Here is a 15,558-nt window from a genome sequence, read left to right as displayed (position 1 = left end):
CGTTGCCGGTCACGAAAAAAGACAAAAAGGAAAAAAAAAATCAGTTCTTCAGCCTAATATGCAGTTCTCTCCCTGACATAGATACAAAAACCAAATAAATCCACGTATACCATTCACTGCACATATCCTACATATTAGCCATTCTATATTGTTTCCCACAGATAGTATATGCTCTCCTAAATACATGACTCTGTACCAGTTGTGCCTTTTTTCTAAAATACTTTCAAGGCCCCAATACTTAAAACACTGCCTTTCCATATCTTAAACAATTTAAGTTCCTTCTAATATGTTCATAACCTTAATAAAGTCTTGGTTAAACACAGATCATTTGGTTTCTTATTTACTAGACCTGTTTTATGGTTATTTGAAGCTTGACTTCTTACTCGAATATAACTTTTTTTTTTTTGTCTTTTTTGTGACTGGTAAGGGGATTGCAACCCTTGGCTTGGTGTCGTCCGCACCGCACTCAGCCAGTGAGTGCACCAGCCATCCCTATATAGAATCCGAACCCGCGGCGGGAGCACCACTGCGCTCCCAGTGCCACACTCTACCAAGTGAGCCACGGAGTCGGCCCTAGAATATAACTTTCTTGAAGGAAGATCCTTAATTATATTTATATTGCCATCATGAATATAATAGTGTATATTCTATACAAACTGATGATGAATTGTGCTGATCTTAAGATTATAACATTGACCACACTAGTATTATGATATAAAAGGTTATTTAAAATATTTTAATATATTCCCAAATGAGTACATGTTCTGTATTTGACTGCTACTATTTGAACTGATATTAATGTATTTTAAAACTGTAGATAAAAAGTAGCACATACCAGAGAATTTGAACCACAGTTGAGTTATTAAAAAATTACATCAGACAGTAAATTTGATGCATTCTTCCAACTATTCTTGCTTTACTAGTGCACATTGAGAAAAATAGAGTTTTATTTACAATGACTTTTTTTTCTTTTACTTTTTAATACTGAGGCATTTTGAGTCTATGCTCAGGGAAATTTACACATCCAAAATTATATATCAGGGATAAGGCACAACTGAGTTATAAATGGCACTTTGGTTAAAGTCACAGACAAAAGTTGTCAGACATTTGCAATACTGTACTATCTCTGATACACCCTTCTCTTTTATTTTTTAAGATAATTTATTATTATTATACATACATGTGGGGTAAGATGTTGATTTTCAATAGTGGTACATAATGTGTGATGGCTAGATCAGGATAGTTAGCTTATTCGGCATTACAATACACAATCATTCTTTGCGTCCATTAACCAGTTCCTCATTAGCCCCCCTCCCTCTCCTTCTCCCCTCTCCTTTTCCACCCTAGTAACCACAGTTCTTTTATCTCTTTCTAAAAGATCAACATATTACTGTGATTGTTGTTTCTTTCTTTCTCTCTCTCTGTCTCTATTGTTTATTTCTTTATTTATGGATTCAGCTCCCTGTTATGAGTGAAAATATGCAGTACTTCTCTTTCCATACCTGGATTGTTTCACTTAGGATAATTTTCTCCAGGTGTATCCATGTTGTTGCAAATGGTAGAATCTCATTCTTTTTTATGGCTGAGCAGTATTCCATTGTGTATATAAACTGCAATTTCCTTATCCAGTCATCCATTCATGGACATTTAGGTTAATTCCATCACCTGGCTATTGTAAATAGAGCTGCAATAAACATGAGAGTGTAGGTATCCCTTCAACCTGATGATTTCCAATCCTCTGGATATATTCCCAGTAGTGGGATTGCTGGATCATATGGGAGTTCTATTTGTAGTTTGAGGAACCTCCATACTGTTCTCCATAACGGCTGTACTAATTTACAGTCCCACCAACAGTGCAGAAGTCTCCATGTCCTCACCAGGATTTGTTATTTTCTGTCTTTTTTATAATAGACAGTCTGACTGAGATGCAGCAATATCTCAAAGTGGTTTTGATTTGCATTTCCCTGATGATTAGTGAGGTTGAGCATTTTTTTCATATACCTGTCAGTCATTTGTATGTCTTCTTTTGAGAAATGTCTATGCAACTCCTTTGCCCATTTTTTAATTGGATTGTTTGGTTATTTGCTGTAAAGTTGTTTCAGCTCTTTGTATATTCTGGATATTAATTCCTTGTCAGATGCATACTTTGTAAATATTTTCTCCCATTCTGTAGGTTATCTTTTCATGCTGTTGATTGTTTCCTTTGCTGTGTAGAAGTTTTTAGTTTGATATTATCACATGTGTTTATTTTTTCTTTTGTTGTCTGTGCTTTTGGGATCTTATTCATATAGTCTTTGCCTAGTCCTAAATCCTGGAGTGTTTCTCTTATTTTTGTCTAGGACTTAAAAAGTTCCAGGTCTTATATTTAAGCCTTTAATCCATTTTGAGTTGATTTTGGTTATTCGGTAAGAGGAACAGATCAACTTTCATTCTTCTACACATGGATATCCAGTTTTCCCAACATCATTTATTAAAGAGGCAGTCTTTTCCCCAATGTATGTTCTTGGTGCCCTTGTCAAAGATCAGCTGGCTGTAAATATGTGGGTTGATTTCTGGGCTCTCTGTTCTTTTCCATTTGTCCACGTGTCTGTTTTTATGACAGTACCATGCTGTTTTTGTTACTATAGATTTATAACATAGTTTGAAGTGAGGAAGTGTAATGCCACCAGCTTTACTTTTTTTTACTCAATATTGCTTTGGCTATTCGAGGTCTTTTGTTACTCCATATGAATGCTAGGATTGCTTTCTCTATGTCTGTGAAGAATGTCATTTTTATTTTGATGGGGAATGCATTGAATCTGTAGATGGCTTTATGTAGTATGGACATTTTTACTATATTAATGATTCCAATCCATAAACAGGGAATGTCTTTCCAGTTTTTGGTGTCTTCTTTAATTTCCTTCAGTGGTGATTTGTAGTTCTCATTGTAGAGATCTTTCACCTCCTTGGTTAGATTTATCCCTAGGTATTTTACTTGTTTGGTGACTATTTTTAAATGGGCTTGCTTTCTTGATCTCTTTTTCTTCTAGTTTGCTGTTGGAATATAAAAACACTACTGATTTTTGTGTATTGATTTTGTATCCTGCAACCTTACTGAATTCATTTATCAGCTCTTAGACTTTTTTGGTAGAGTCTCTTGGGTTTTCTCTGTATAAAATCATGTCATCTCTGAACAAGGACAATTTGATCTCATCTTTTCCTATTAGGATACCCTTTTTCTCTTTCTCTTGTCTAATTACTCTGGCAGGTACTTCTAATAATATGTTACATAGGAATGGTGAGAGCAGGCTTCCTTGTCTTGTTCCTGATCTTAAAGGGGAAAATTTAAGCTTTTCCTCATTCAGGATGATATTGGCAGTGGGTTTATCATATATGACTTTTATTAGGTTGAGATACCTTCCTTCTATAACTAATTTCTTGAGAGTCTAACAAGAAGGGATGTTGAATTTTGTCAAATGCTTTTTCTCCATCTAATGAGATAATCATAAGGTTTTTATTCTTGATTTTGTTGATGTTGTGTATCACATTTATTGACTTGTGTATGTTGAAACATCTTTGCATTCCTGGGATAAATCCCATTTGATCATGGTGTATAATTTTTTTGATGTGTTGCTGTATTCTGCTTGCTTGTATTTTGTTGAGGATTTTAGCATCTAAGTTCATCAAAGATACTGGCCTATAGTTTTCTTTTTTTGTTGTATTTTTGTCTGGTTTTGGTATCATGGTAACGCTGGCTTCATAGAATGAGTTTGAGAAAATGGTTTCTATTTCAATTTTTCTGGAATAGTTTAGAAAGAATTGGTATTAATTCCTCTTTAAGGGTTTGGTAGAATTCAGCAGTGAAGAAATCCAATCCTGGGCTTTTCTTTATTGGGAAACTGCTGTTAATCTATTGTGGTTTGAGAAGATGCATAAAATGATATCAATTTTTAAAAAATTTGTTGAAACTTGACTTGTGATCTAATATGTGATCTATCTTGGAGAATGTTCCATGTGCTGATGAGAAGAATGTATATTCTCTAGTGTTGGGTGAAATGTTCTATATATATTCTCAAGTCCAGTTAGAGTGTAGTTTAAATCCTGTGTTTCCCTATTGATCTGTTGCCTAGATGACCTGTCCATTGCTGAAATGTCAATTCACCTATAGGGGAGTCCCCATCAGATGAACAGCAGACTTCTCAGCAGAAACCCTACAGGACAGAAGACAATGGGATGATATATTAAAAGTAGTAAATGAAAAAAACTGCCAACCCAGAATACTATATCTTTCATATCTGAAATCTATCCTTCAAATATGAAGGAGATATAGTGTATTTCCCAGATAAACAAAAACTATGGGAATTCAGCACCACATGACCAGCCCTACAGGAAATCATCAAGGGAGTGCAGCACCCGGAATCCAAATCATCATCATCATCATCATCATCATCATCATCATCATCATCATCATCATCATAAATACACTAGGAAAAGCAAATACCACTGATAGAAGACATAGGAACATGAGAAGGAGGGGGAAAAAACTATACCATACCATCTCAGAAAACCCCAACAAACTCCAAAGCCAGAGAACAACAGGGAAAGAAAGGAACAAAAGATACTTAAAACAAGCACACAAAAGCAGCTAAATGACAGGAATTAGAAAATGCCTTTCAATAGCAACACTAAAGGTTAATGGATTGAACTCCACACTCAAAATACATCAGCTGGCTGGCTGGATTAAAAAACTAGACCCAATAACAAATGAAACTTGGGAAATTGCACAAATACTTGGAAATTAAACAACATGCTCTTTAATAACATATGGGTTAAAGAAGAAATCAAACAGGAAATCAGGTCCGCAACTATTACAGTATTGAGGTCTATCTCTCTCTTTAGGTGTAATAATGTTTGCCTTATAAATCTGGGTGCACCAATGTTGGGAGCATATACATTTATGATTGTTATGTCTTCTTGGTGGATAGATCCCTTTATCATTATATAATGGCCTTCTTTGTCTCTTTTTACGTTTTTTGGTTTAAAGTCTATTTTATCTGATATAAAAATAGATGCTCCTGCTCATTTTCCATTTCCATGGTGTACCTTTTTCATCGTTTCACTATTAGTCTGTGGGAGTCTTTACAGGTGAGTTGGGTATCTTGTAGGCAGCACATAGTTGGGTCTAGTTTTGTTCTTCCTAGTGTATTCATGGTGGTAATTATTATTATTATTATTATTATTATTATTATTATTTGGATTCCAGGTGCTGAACTCCCTTGATGGCTTCTTGTAGGGCTGGTCATGTGGTGGTGAATTCCCATAGTTTTTGTTTATCTGGGAAATACACTATATCTCCTTCATATTTGAAGGATAGATTTCAGATATGAAAGGTACAGTAGTATTCCTGCTGGCAGTTTTTTTCATTTACTACTTTAAATATATCATCCCATTGTCTTCTGGCCTGTAGGGTTTCTGCTGAGAAGTCTGCTGTTCATCTGATGGGGACTCCCCTACAGGAAAATTGATGTTTTTTCCTTGCTGTTTTTAGGATTCTCTTCTCGTCTTGGCCTTTTCCAGTTTAACTACAATGTATCTCAGAAAGGACTTTTTTAGATTGAATCTGTTTGTGGATCTTTGAACTTCTTGTATCTGGAAGTCCATTTCTCTAGCAATACCAGGGAAGTTTTCTGCTATTATCTTATTGAATAGGTTTTCAGTCCCTTTTTCTTTTTCTTCCCTTTCTGGAACACCCGTGATTTGGATATTTGTATGCCTCAGGCTGCCTGATAGCTCTTGAAGATTTTCTTCATTTTTTAAAATTGTTTTTTTTTTCTTTTTTGTCTGCATGGGTTATTTTAAAAACACTGCCTTTGAAGTAAGAAATTCTTTTTTCTGCTTGGTTTATCCTGCTGCTAAACCTCTCAAATGTTGTTTTTATTTCATTGAATGAGTCTTTCAGTTCTAAGAGTTATACCACATCCTTTTTTATGGCATTAATCTCTTTGTAGATTTTCTCCTTCATATATTTGATTGTTTTTCTCATTTCATTATGTTGTCTATGTGACTCTTCTTGTATCTCACTGAGTTTCCTTCTTGCTCGGAATGCTTTTTCAGACATTTCAAGGGTTTCTTGTAGATTAGGATCTTGTATTTGAGAGTTATTGCCTTCCTTTTGGACTGTCATAGTTTCTTTTTCCATACTTCTAGTATCTCTACATTGATGTTTGGTCATCTGGTGGAGCAGTTGCTTCTTTGTTTACTTAAGTTTCTCTTGAAGAGAATCTCTCCTGAAAATCTTTTTTATGTTGCCTGTTGTGTGGGATATTTCAGTTTTGATTCCAGGTAAACTCTATAGTTCCAGAAGTTTCAGGAATACTCAGGTGTTCCAGGTAGAATCAACAGATTGGGGAGCCCTGACAGATATGGTGTGATAGAGGGTGACATGGGCCACATGGAGTGAGGCTCCTGGTATTGTGGCCTGGCAGTGCTAGGCTCCCATAGTGGGAGTTGTGAGGGGTGGAGCTCTGGAGGCTGTGGCCTGATGGTGTGAGATTCCTGTCACTTAACCACATAGAGCAGGACTTCATAGGGTGTAGCTGGGCAGAGGCTACATAGGGCAGTGCTCTTTGTGGCAGCTTCCTGGTGGCTAAAGATTTCCGTGGTGGAGAACACATGGATGGGGCTCTGGAAGCTGTTGCCAGGAGGCTCAATGCTCTTACAGTGGAAGATACACAGTTTGGAGGAGGCTTCTGAGGCTGCTGTCCAGTGGGTCAAGACTCCTAGAGTGGGAGCTGCAAGGGATGAGGTTCCTGGGGTTGGTGCTGGGACTCCAAGTTCTCTCATGGGGACAGCTGCAAGGTGCAGGGTCCCAGGGCTGCTGTGAGATGATTCTGGCCTCTCCCAGTGAAAGCTGTGAGGGGTGAAGCTCTCAGCGATGTGCTGTCCCCTCCAAAACTCATGTGGAAATTTGATCTCCAATGTGGCAGTGTTGGAAACTGATTGAGTCATGGGGGCAGATCCCTCATGAATGGATTAATGCTCTCCCTGGGGGAAGGGGGGATTAATGAGTCAGTTCTCGCTCTATTAGTTCCCACGAGAGCTCATTGCTTAAAAGGACCCTAGCACCTTCTCTCTCTCTCTCTCTCTCTCTCTCTCTCTCTCTTGCTTCCTGTCACCATGTGATCTGCTTGTACCCGCTGGATGCCTGCCACTTTCTTCCATGAGTAGAAGCAGCCTGAGGCTTATGCCAGATGCAGCTGTCCCAGAATCATAAGCCAAATAGACCTCTTTCCTTTATAAATTACCCAGTCTCAGGTATTTCTGTTATAGCAACACAAAAGGGACTAAAAGAGCCACTGAGTCCTCTCCCAGCTCGAGTCATAGGACTCGAAATACTCCTGGAGCTAGTGTAGAGGTGCTCAAGTCTCTACTAGTGAGAGCTGTGTGGGAAAGGGCTCCCCAGGCCAGTGTCAATTCTCTCAATCACTCCCAGTGAGAGGCACGAGGGTTGGTGCTCCTGGAGCTGGTGTCAAGCCACTGGGGCCCTTCTAGGTACAAGCCACTTGAGGCAGGGCTCCCAGATGAGGCCTCTCCCTGTGAGAGCTACAGGGGGCAGGGTTCCCAGGGCCTGTGTGGAGTAGCTCAAGTCTCACCCTGTGGGAGTCACAAGGGGCAGGGCTCCTGGGATTGGTGTAGTCTCTCAAGTCACTCCCAGTGACAGCCATGAGGGGTGGAGCTCCCAGAACTATTACTGGGGTGCTGAGGTCTCTCTCTGTAAGAGTTCTGGGAGTTGGGACTCTTGGGGCTGGCATGGAGGAGCTCAAGTCAATCCCAGCAGAAGCCACAGGGGGTGTGGTTTCTCTGGCCAGCATGGGGGAGCTCAAGTTACTCTAAGTGGGAGCCATGAGGAGGGGCTCTTAGGGCTGCTGCCAAGCCACTGAGGCCTTTCCCTGTGGGAGATGTGAGGGGCAGGGCATCCAGAACTGATGCTGAACCACTGTGGTCTCCTGTGATGAATGCATCAAGGAGAGGGGCTCCAGGGTTTGCTTCCCACCAATTCCAGTCTTCCACTATGGAAGCCACATGGGGTGGGGCTCTGGAGGCTGTAGCAGGTGGAACGGCACTCCAGTGTTGGGGGCTAGGGGCTGCACAGTGGCTGTGGCTGGATCTGCCTGGCTTGCAGCTCCAAAGGCTGGGGCTGTGGCTTTTAAGTGGCAATGTGCCATGCAGTGATACATACTGGTGGCTGCTGCAGGGAGTAAAAGGAACTCCCATAGGGGGAGATGGATCCCGGCCCTGGGGCCAGACGATGGCACTGGCAACCTCCACAGTGGTAAGGGTGAGCTGGGGCAGGAGCAATCAGGGGTTACCCCTGGGAAGTGCTCCAGCTGAGTAGACTCTTCTTGTCTCAAAGGAGAATTACTCCTGCACTGATTCCTGCTGTCCACTCTCTGATCTGGCTCTCTTCTGTGGGAGAGCTGCACACTAGGCACATTTAGCCCGCCATCTTGACCCCACCCTCTGATACAACTTTTTAAAGTATTAACAACTACTCATACAAAAAATGATAGACCCTTATATGCATATTCCGTAGTATGACTGTGGGAGTGTATCATTGTAATGTGCAATTGCTGTTTACATTATAACCTTATAAACTCTTAGAACAAATCGAAGAACTTCTTTAAATTCTTCTATGCATGAACCTAAAGCAACAGTGTTGTAAATCAAAACACAAAAACAAGAGAAACAAATGATATTTCTTATCAATCATTTCAGAATGTATAATAAAAATAAGGGTTTTAGACCATCTTCTGTTAGAGTTTCATCTCTTCCTGACCTTATTTATACCTTCTACTTATCCCCTATCTATTTGAGCTAGCTGACTAACAATATGTTATGAAAGAGAAAATTCAGACAGAATAATGCCATTTCTCTCATTCATGTCACTCAGACAGGAAACTTCTTGGAGTTAAATTCAACAAAATTACACAAAATTTACAAGCTGTCCTGTTGCAGTTACGAAAATAGGTAACCCTCAGATTAAAAAATAAAAGTTGAGAAGTGACATCATAAAGACGGTGTAATAGATGATTCCCAGAGTTGCATTCCCCCGTAAGTAACAAATTTACAACTATTAAAAAGCAGACTGCCAGCCTGGGACCACTGTAGCTTGGTAAAGAGGAAGAAAGACCCATGGAGTTCATAAAGGCACAAGAGGCCGTGGCAAGAGGGTTTAGGGATGGTACCTATTGTTCTAAGCCCTGGCCATTTCTGAGCCATCTTGATATGGAGGAACAGAGTAGCTACTGCACAGATCAAAGCTGGAAAAAGCAGCAGCAGCACTCTTTATGCAAACCTGCTTGGAGTCTGCAGGGAGCGGAGGGCTTTGGAGGAAACACAAAACATACCAGCCCAGAGGCCATAAACACAACGGGCCAGATTCCCTTGGGCCCACATAGGAGCAAGCAGACAAAACTGACCAGAGAAAAGAGCTGCCCAGAGGCCAGTGAGCTATCTTGAGGGACGCTTATATGGCATGTCACATGGGATGATATTGGAGTACAGGAGAAAGTCTGGCCCACAACAGAAACATTGGGGACAGTGTAGACAGCTGGTCTCAGGGGAAATCAGTCAGAATGATAGAACTGCAGGGGGCTCAACCTGCAGGAAATATCTGGTCCTGGACCAGAATTCAAACACAGTTAATACCTGGAAGTGATTAACAATCCACAACAAAATCCTGCCCAAGAGAATCAGCAAAGCAGCAAATTACCTCAAACACAGAAATCAAGTTCTGGTACACAAAGGAAGTTCTGCCAACTTAGCAACTAACCACAGGTCAGCACATTAGTTCCAGTTCACAGCCTAAGTGGTGGTGGTAACTATTAATCCACCACAGAACAGAAAAGAAAAAGACCAGAGACAATGCTCTGATATTAACCAGTAAAGATCTAACACAACAAAGAACATCTAAAAAACCTAAAAGAAGTAGCAATCTCCTCAAATGTCCAGGCATCAATGTAAAGACACAAAGACTGAGAAAGAACAGAGAAATATGTCACCACTAAGGAAACAAATAAAGCACCAGCAATGAAGGCAGAGGAACAGCAGATCTATTAAATGTCAGACAGAGAATTCAGAATAACCCTCTTATGGTTGTTCAAGAAGTCAAAAGAAAATACAGATATAAAATTAAAAGATATCTAAAGAGCAGAATGTGAAACTTGACAAAGAAATAGAATAAATAGAAAGATAGAAATTCTAGAAATAAAGAATACATCATCTGAATTTAAAAAATTCAACAGAAAGCTCCAAGAGCAGTCTTAATCAAACAGAAGAAAGAATCAGTGAGCTCAGAGATAAAATACACAGAATTATCCAATCAGAGGAGCAAAAAGACAAAAGAATAAGAAAAAATGAAACAGAAATACAGCAAAAATGGGACTCCCTCAAGCAAAATAAACTCCACATAATTGACATATCCAAAGTGAGGAAAAAGAAAAAGATGTAGAAAGCATATTCAAGAAAATACTAGCTGAAAAATGTTACACCTCTTTTCCCTGTGTAATGGATACAAAGAAAAGAATTATGTGAATACTCAAGCTCTATGTATGCATTGAGGCCCAGATGGACAGCACTTCAGTAATTTCCTCATTATGTGGGGCAAAACTGAAAGTGTCAGCCACTTCCAAAGTTAGCCTCACCCTTTTATTGTAAAGACAAGGAAGTTTTACAAGAAAATTCAGTTGATTTAACCATTACAAAAACACAAGGGTATCAGCAGAATTATGGCTAACAATTGGAAAACCAGTAAGATCATTGAAACAAGCAAAGTGACATTCAATAATGCAATTTGCAAAAGGTTAAGTTGATTCACCAACAAAAGCTTGTTCTTAGCAAATGTTTTCTTTCCCTACAGCAATTTCCTTAGTATTTTTACTTACCAATCAATAGGTTAATGAAGGACATCTGTCCTTGAGCCATCAATTCTCTACCTATAACAGAGACTTTAGCCTGAGGAAAGTTTCCTGTCTTTTGCAAGGTTAACATTTCTACATGTAATTTTGAGAAGTTAGGCTAAACCTGACACTACAGGGCTTTGGGGACTAGGCCATGTGAAATTCATTTGCTTTACAAATGTTAGTATATTCCACAGAAAAATTCCTAAGTATGAAAAAAGATGACAGTATTAAAGTACTAGAAGCTCAGAGGTCACCAATCAAATTCAATCCAAGGAAGAATACTCCAACACACATCACAATCAAACTATCAAAATCCAAAAACAAAGAGAGAATACTGAAAGCAAAAAGAAAAAAGAAATACATAGCATTCAACAGAGCCCAAATATATCTCTCAGCATATTTCTCAGTAGAAACCTTACATGCCAGAAGAGAACAGGATGATATATTCAGAGCAATGAAGGAAAAAGACTGTCAATCAAAAATTTTGTATCCAACAAAAACTAACCTTCAAATATGAAGAAGAAATAATGTCTTTCCCAGACAAACAAAAGCTGAGGGAATCCATCAACACTAGACTGCCTTACAAGAAATGCTAAAGGGAACTCTTCAATCTGAAAGAAGACAATGCTAAGGAGTAACAAGAAAACATTTGAAGACACACAACATTTGTAAAGTAAATTCACAGACAAACTCAGAATACTCCAATGTTGTAAGGGTCGTGAATAAACTGTTTACATCCTTAGCATGAAGAGGAAAGAACAAACATAACAAAACAACAACAAACACAACGATTGTATAAGAAATAAGTAGTATTAAAAGATGTAATTTGAAACAATAAACCATCATAAAGTGGGGGAATGATGACAAAGTGTAGAGTTGGCTTTCAGTTTTTCTTTTTTCTTGGATATCAAAGTTGTTACTAGTCTATAATAATTTGTTATAACTATAATATAAATATTTTTAAGCTTCATGATGGCAATAACACAAAAATGTAGGAAAGACATACTGAAAATAAATGCAATGAATCAAAAAATAAAGCTAGAGAAAACTACTCAACCAGAAAGGAAGACAGTAAGACCAGGAAAAAGGAAAAAATGATTTACAAAATAAGCAGGAAAAAAAATAGTAAAATTGCAACAATGAGTCCCTTATGTATTAACAATTGTCCTAAATATAAATGGATTAAATGCCCCAATTAAAGGACCCAGAGTGGTTGAATGGACTATAAAACAAGAAATAACAATATGCTGCCTACAAGAAACTCACTAAACTGTTGAAGACACACACTGGCTGAAAATGAAAGGATGGAAGAAGATATTTCATGTAAATAGAAACCTAAAAAAGAGCAGGAGTAGCTACACTCACATCAGATAAAATAGACTATAAGCCAAGGAAAGTAAAAAAAAAAAAAAAGATAAGGAAGGTCATTATATTGATAAGAAATCAATTCAAGAACAGGAAATAACAATTATAAATATATATGCACCAACTCTGGAGCACCCAGTTATGTAAAACAATCACTATTGGAACTAACAGGAGATATAGACTACAGTGCAACAGTAGTTGGGGACTTTTAACACCCCACATTTAACAAAGGACAGATCATCCAGGCAGAAAATTAACCAGGAAACATCAGAATTAATCTCTAATATAGACCCACTTAACCTAACACACGTTTATAGAACATTTCATCCAACAGCTACACAGTACACATTCTTATCAACAGCACAGGGAACATTCTCTAGAATAGATCTTATGTTAAGACACAAAACAAGTCTCAATGAATTTTAAATAATTGAAATTATATCAATATCTTTTCTGACCACAATCGTATAAAACTGGAAATCAACAGCAAAAGGGACACTAGAAACACATGGAAATCAAACAATATTCTCCTAAGCAACAAATGAGCCAAAGAAGAAATCCAGAAAGAAATTTAGAAATTCCTGGAGACAAATGAAAATGAAAACACAATATATCAGAACCTATGGGATTCATCAAAAGTACTTCTAAAAGTTTATAACAATAAATGCCTACATTAAAAAAGAAGAAAGACTCCAAATAAACAACCAAATGTTACAACTCAATGATCTAGAAAAAAGAACAAAACAAACCCAAAATCAGTAGGAGAGAAATAAAAAAGATCAGAGCAGAAATAAATAAAGATTTTTTTTTAAATACAAAAGGTCACGAAGCAAAGAGTTTGTTTTTCAAAAAGATTTTAAAAATTTATAAACCCTCATCCAGACTAATGAAGAAAAAAGAGAGAAGACTCAAATAAAATCAAAAATGAAAAATTAGGGCCGGCCCCGTGGTGCACTCAGGAGAGTGCAGCACTTGGAAGTGCAGCGGCGCTCCCGCCATGGGCTCGGATCCCATATAAGGATGGCTGGTGAGCTCACTGGCTGAGCGCAGTGCGGGCGACACCAAGCCAAGGGTTGCAACCCCTTACCGGTCACAAAAAAGACATTTAAAAAAAAGAAAAATTAGACATTGCAACTGATACCACAGACATATAATGAATCATGAGCCTACTTCAACAAAGCATAAACTAGCAAACTGGAAAACTGAGAAGAAATGGATAAATTCTTAGACACATAACAACGTACCTAAGCTGGATCATAAAGAACTAGAAAACTTAAACATATCAATAACAAGGAATGAGACTGAAGCAGTAATAAAAAGTCTTCCAACAAAGAAAACCCCAGGACCAGATAGCCATTCAGCCAATTTACCGCCAAGTTCTCCCAAACATTTAAAGAAGAAATAATGACAATTCTTCTCAAACTCTTCCATAAAATTGAAGACAAAAAGGAATACTTTAAAATTAATTCTAGGAGGCCAGAATTCCCCTCATACCAAAACTGGAAAAGGACACAAAAAGAAAAGAAAAATATAGACCAATATCCCTAATGAATACAGACGTGAAAATCTTCACAAAATACTAGCAAGCGGAATCCAGCAACACATCAAAAACATAACACACCATGATCAAGTGTGATTCATCCCAGGGATGCAAGGATGGTTCAACATATGAAAATCTATAAACATGATACATTACATCAACAGAATGAAGGAAAAAAATGACATGATCATTTCAATGGATTCAGAAAAAGTATTTGATTAATCCAATACTCCTTCATAATAATAATTAAAAAAACCCACTCAACAAATTAAGTATAGTTGGAATGTACCTCAACACAATAAAAGGATATATGAAAAACCCACAGGTAATATCATATCAAATGGACAAAAAGGGGAGACTTTTCCTCTAAGATCTCGAAGAAGATAGTGACACTCCCTTTCCCCACTCATAGTACTAGAAGTTCTAGCCACTGCAAATAAGGCAAGAGAAAGCAATAAAGGGCAGTCAAGTCAGAAAAGATGAAGTTAAACTATCCCTATTTGCAGACGACATGCTCTTATACACAGAAAACCCTAAAGATGCCACCAAAAAATTACTAGAACTAATGAATGAATTCAGTTGTAGGCATGATACAAAATTAACATGTAAAAGTCAATAGCCTTCCTATACACCAACAGTGAAATAGCTGAAAAAGAAGTTGATGGAGTTTGGATGTGTTGTTCCCTCCAAAACTCATGTGGAAATTTGATCTCCAATGTGACAGTGTTGGAAACTGATTGAGTCATGGGGGTGGATCCCTCATGAATGGATTAATGCTCTCCATGGGAGAGGAGGGATTAATGAGTGAGTTCCCACTCTATTAGTTCCCACAAGAGCTCATTGCTTAAAAAGACCCTGGCACCTTCTCTCACTCTCTTGCTTCCTCTCTCTAGCTTTCTCTTGCCATGTGACCTGCTTATATCTGCCGGCTGCCTGCCACTTTCTGCCATGAGTAGAAACAGCCTGAGGCCCATGCCAGATGCAGCTGTCCCAGAACTATAAGCCAAATAACCTCTTTCCTTTCTAAATTACCCAGTCTCAGGTATTCTGTTATAGCAACGCAATACAGACTAAAACAGAAGTCAAGAAAGTAATTCCATTCACAATAGCTACTGAAAAAATGAAATACCTAGGAGTAAATTTATCCAAGGAGGTGAAAGACCTCTACAAAGAAAACTGTAAAACATTGGTAACAAAAAAGTGAAGAGGATGCAAATAAATGGAAAGATATCCCATGTACATGAGTCAGAAGAATTTACATAATAAAAATGTGTATATTACCCAAAGCAATCTACACATTCAATGCAATCCCTATCAAAATGCCAATGATATTCGTCACAGAAATAGAAAAAACAATCTTAAAATTTGTATGGAACCACAAAAGACCCTTTATAGCTAAAGCAGTCTTGAACTAAAAGAACAAAGTTGGAGGCATCACACTTCCTGAGTTCAAATATATACTATAAAGCTATAGTAACCCAAACAGCATGGTACCATCATAAATGTAGACAAATACACAAATGAAACAGAATAGAGAGCCCAGAAACAAACCCACACACTTACAGCCAACTAATTTTTGACAAAGGTGTTAAGAATATACAATGGGGAAAGGACAGCCTCTTTAACAATTGGTTCTGGGAAAACTGGATATCCATATGCAGAAGATTGAAACTAGACCCCTATCTCTCATTGTTTTAATTTGTTTTGTGTTGC

This window comes from Galeopterus variegatus, unplaced genomic scaffold (genome assembly GCF_000696425.1).
Source record: "Galeopterus variegatus unplaced genomic scaffold, G_variegatus-3.0.2 Scaffold7036, whole genome shotgun sequence".
Taxonomy (NCBI): Eukaryota; Metazoa; Chordata; class Mammalia; order Dermoptera; family Cynocephalidae; genus Galeopterus; species Galeopterus variegatus.
The sequence above is the reverse complement of the archived record's forward strand: the minus strand, read 5'-3'. Positions refer to the sequence as shown.